We start from the raw sequence: 4,397 nt of genomic DNA, 5'->3' as shown, positions 1-4,397 counted from the left end.
CTTGACTCTCAATTTTGGTCTCCTGCACCGCTACAATATCTAGTTCCTGCTCTGTAACTAGTCGCAACAGTTGGTTTTGCCTCCTTCTGGAGGACAGACCCCTGATATTGAGCGTTGCTACTATAATGCTCCTTTCACACGACGCCATCGCTTAGCAAGACCAGGACAACAGTATGGCGCTTACCTTTGCGCGCACAGCGTCGCGCCATGTAGTGCCGTTCCGCCATTGTTTAGGATTTCGGGTTGTCGCCGCGAGGAAGCGACGACGATCGTGTCCCTCTCGTGACGCGCTGCTTCTTCACATCGGCGACGCACCGCTGACGTTCTAGACGCCGCAGTCGCTGCTTCTGGCTCTCTCTAGTCACCTCATTATGGCGCCGTTTAGCCGTCGCAAAATCAAGGTCCATAACTGTCATACTGTCTTTTCCAGTAGAGTTCAGGGCAACTTGCGGCAAACCGGTAGTACTGCTCGTGGTATCCGCCTCTGGTGGACTAAGCTTTGATGCAGGAGTATCTTCAGCGCATCCCTCTCCATTGCTCTGCACTGCGTCCGTTTGTTTTATCAACCGCTGCGTTCGAGGCTGCCTTCTCCGCTTCATCCTCATCCATGTGCAGCTCGCTGTCATCGCCGAACGCTCCTCTTCCAGCAGCTCGAGCATACGATTTCGTGCATTCCGCCCCTTCGTGGCCAAAAGCGTGGCACTCATTGCATTTGGGTACACTGCAGTCACTTCGGATGTGGCCAGTCTTGTGGCAGCGCGGTCATATTGGCGCCCGCCCTGGGACGACGACTAAAACGGTGGCGTTCCCGATACGCATATGATGTGGTATGCGATCCAGGCTGTCGCCTTCACGAAGTATCAGCCGAACAACTCGGGTGGTCGATTCAGCGTTTTGAAAACCGCCAGTCTTCCATTTGTAGCCAGATACTTCTTTCACTTCGCCGTATACGGTAAACGCGCGTTTCAACGTATCGTTGCTGACGTTGAACGCGCACCAGTGCACTTTATGTCTTACTTCTTGCCTTTCGGGGTCAAAAAGCACGCACGTTTTTCCTTTAACAAGGATGTGCCCGAAGCCAAGTAACTTTTTCTTTGCCTCTTCGGTTCGAAATTTGACTAACCAGACATGAGACATCTGGTATGCGCCGATACCCCCTACCTGTTCGATGACACCGGCGTCTTTCATTCATCGGTTGGCAGAAATCTTCTATCCTGTAAAGCCTTCCATTGATGTCGCAGTGAAGAACAAGCATAGTTTTAAGTCGTTCCCCGGTAGGCAGCGATGGCAGTACAATCCTGTATTCTTGAAGTCCTTCCAAAAACGATGTTCCATGGCCATCATTGGCCGTTACCACAGCTCGCGAGGAGCCAACCATCCTGCGTCTGCACACTACGTCGTCCAGAAGCAGAATGACCACTGCATCACCCCGGCGGAGCTCCCAGAAAAGCCCTGGGATAAGTTTGCCATTGACATCGTGGCAACTTTCGACTAAGCTCCTAGTGCTTGTCGCTTTGCGATGACACTTACTATTACAGCAAGTGGCGGGAAGTTTATTTCACAAGTACCATCACAACGGCAACAGTTAAAAAGCTCTGCTTGGTATCTTCACACGCGAAGGTTACCCTCATGAGATAGTGTCAGATCATGGACCGCAATTTTCATCCTCGGATCTGCAAATTTTCCTTCACGAATGGGGAATACGCCGCTGCTACTCCTCAATTTACCACCCTCAAGCCAATGGACTTGTAGAACGATTTATTATAGTTTTCAAAGCATATGTTCAGCTGGGTCTGTGTCGAGAGGCGTGACTTACGTACTGCTATCATCGACTACCTCGGTGTCTGTCACATGCCGCAACAGGAATCGCCTCAAACATCCTGCTTTATGGCCGGATATTCCTCACACAAACGTCACGGGCAGGCCGGATCAGCGTTTATCAACAGATCCTACAAGAGCGCTTAAACTCTTAAGCCAGCCGCTCGAGGAGAAGCAAGCCAAGTACTACCAGCGTTATGCAGATCAGCGGAGTGGAGCCTGGCACCGGGACTTCGAGATTGGAGACTATGTGAGAGTTCGCAATACGACTGTACGAAGCAAGCTGGCTGTTCGATTTTCAGAGCCTCGAAGAGTTGTAGAGGGACGTGGTCCCGCTTCATATCTGCTGGATGATTGACGTGTACGTGTGGCACTCGTTTAAATTTTCGCCTGCTAGTCAAGCAGTCGTGTAGCTTCAAACTCCATTCTCAGCTCTGGCGGCTCTCTTCGCCGACATTTTGCTGCCAGCAGACTGCACACGAGGGCAGACCAGTTCACGTCCCGGAAATGTGGACCAAAGTTCCACCTCTACAGCACCAGAGTCCAGCCTCGCCTAACACTAATACTGATGATGTTAACCCGGACACTCCCTTTCCCTCGTGTTCTTCCGCCAACATAGAACCAACAAACGACCCTCATCAACCCACGTCTGCCTCAGCAGTAGCAACGTTCACTCCTCTTCCTGCGCCCCGCAGAGCACACGTGAAAAGACTTCAGGCAAGATTCAAAGACTATGTGATGAACTAAAAGAGCTTTAAAAATTCGCCAGCAATCTTTTCTTTAAGTGCGGGGGAAAATGTGATAACGACGAAGTGTTATTGCATACGTGCACGCAGAGAGTGCGAGGAAGAAGAAAAGGAATACAGTTCTGTCTACAACAACAAGATGCAAGGTGTCAGCTACTCTTTGTTGAAACACCCTGAATATATAGGAACACACTGCTGCCGCTGCTTCCTTCATTTCTTGCTTGTCTTGGCAAGCCGCTTAATACGACTACGATTTAAAGATTAATTTGACCACATCAGACGAATACCACACGAAAACGTAATGAGAAACAAAAATTGCCATTAAACGTCGTTCGCTGTGCGAAATTTGAGCCTGAAGAAGAGGGTGGTTGGGCTAGGAGAGTCCTCTCTTATTTTTTAATGCGTAAAACTCCCGCTAGCTAGGAAGATGAATTTCGCGTATTTTCGGTTTCTAGCCGCCTAACCAAGTGTTGCTTTGGCAACAAACAAGCTGAGCTTATGCTATACGTACATGGTTACACTATGACTTGCTACCACAACTATGGTCAAGAGTCATGACATAGGTCAATGGCAAAGCTAATTAGGGCTAATTAGCACTAATGCGCCTTAAACAACCGTAGGGCAGGAAATTAAGTGGGAAACGCTCCATAAGTGGAATCGGTCTGATTCAGTCAGCGCTCTTGCTGTGTTCCTTCTGCGTTGTGCACTATTGAGGGTAATCAAGCTGATTGCCCACTAGCTCGCCTAACCCTAACCCCTCGAAGTCTAACCTCATACGTCGTACGTCGCTTTCCTAAGCCTTATTCGGGATGTTAGGCATAGTTAAAGCTAGTGGGCATTCACATATAAAATGCGTGCTTCGATATGACTAAAGCGCTGCCATTATGTACTAAAATCATCGCAGCACGGCAAACGATACGACTTAGACACCAGGACACACAAACGCTCTGCCATCTTCTATCTATTGCGCCTAAGTCGTATCGTTTGGTGTGTTGCGCTGATTTAGTATATAATGGAACACCAACTGGCCCCAACTCTTACCCTACTGAAACTACTACCGTTTGTTGGTATGATTTGTATCGAATCTATGATTTGCTACGATCACGAGGGGCTCTCAAAAAAATCAGATTTCCTCGAATTTCTCGAAGTCGCGTTCAGAATGTGTGAGGTTTACCGACGGTGTGTTATGTGTGCCTGAACTGAATGATCGCTTCGTGGGACAACGATCGATGGACACACTACACGAGAGGCGCATCGATCGGTCATTCGGTTTGGCCTAGTGTAACGTGTAGGTAAGGTTCTGCTATGGTAGTTGCTGCTCTACGCAACCGAATGTAGGGGTACCAGAAAAGCAGATTGAGTTAGGAAGCGAAGATTTTACCAAAACATAAATGTACTGCATGGGCAGGGCATATGCGGGCAGCGAATAAGTGACGGTCTGCTGGGTAAAATGTGGATTTCAAGAGAGATTAAGAGCAAGGAGGGGGTGTGGTAGTCAGGTGAAGCAGAGTGAGGGTATAATCAGCGGCAGATTTACTTGTCAATAAAAGGCTTGGGTGTTCGTAACTGTGTCATACAGTCAGAAAATTTCGGTGGCACTCAAGCTTCGCCTTCAACGGCATGACGCGAAAGCGTCAATACACACCTTTAGCATATGTATGCCTTGTTAGCGTTTCCGTTACCATGTGTACAGCTGTGAGCCCGCCCGCCGCCATTTTCGCACAGGCTGAGTGGTGCCGAAGCACGGCAAATCGCTTTGAAGGCGTCAGAGGGCGCCAGATGTCCGAGAATTCCGCTTATATGCCTGCCGCATTTGCACAAATATGCGCGCGC

General features: G+C 49.1%; 1 pseudogene; it reads right to left on the bottom strand.

The window, feature by feature from the left end:
* Positions 1 to 230: 230 nt before the first annotated feature.
* LOC146199913 (uncharacterized) lies at positions 231 to 1,378 on the bottom strand (annotated as a pseudogene).
* Positions 1,379 to 4,397: the final 3,019 nt, after the last annotated feature.

The sequence above is a fragment of the Amblyomma maculatum genome, chromosome 2 (genome assembly GCF_055883805.1).
Source record: "Amblyomma maculatum isolate TAMU_Amacu chromosome 2, ASM5588380v1, whole genome shotgun sequence".
NCBI classification, from domain to species: domain Eukaryota; kingdom Metazoa; phylum Arthropoda; class Arachnida; order Ixodida; family Ixodidae; genus Amblyomma; species Amblyomma maculatum.
This window is presented reverse-complemented; position numbering and strand designations above follow the sequence as displayed.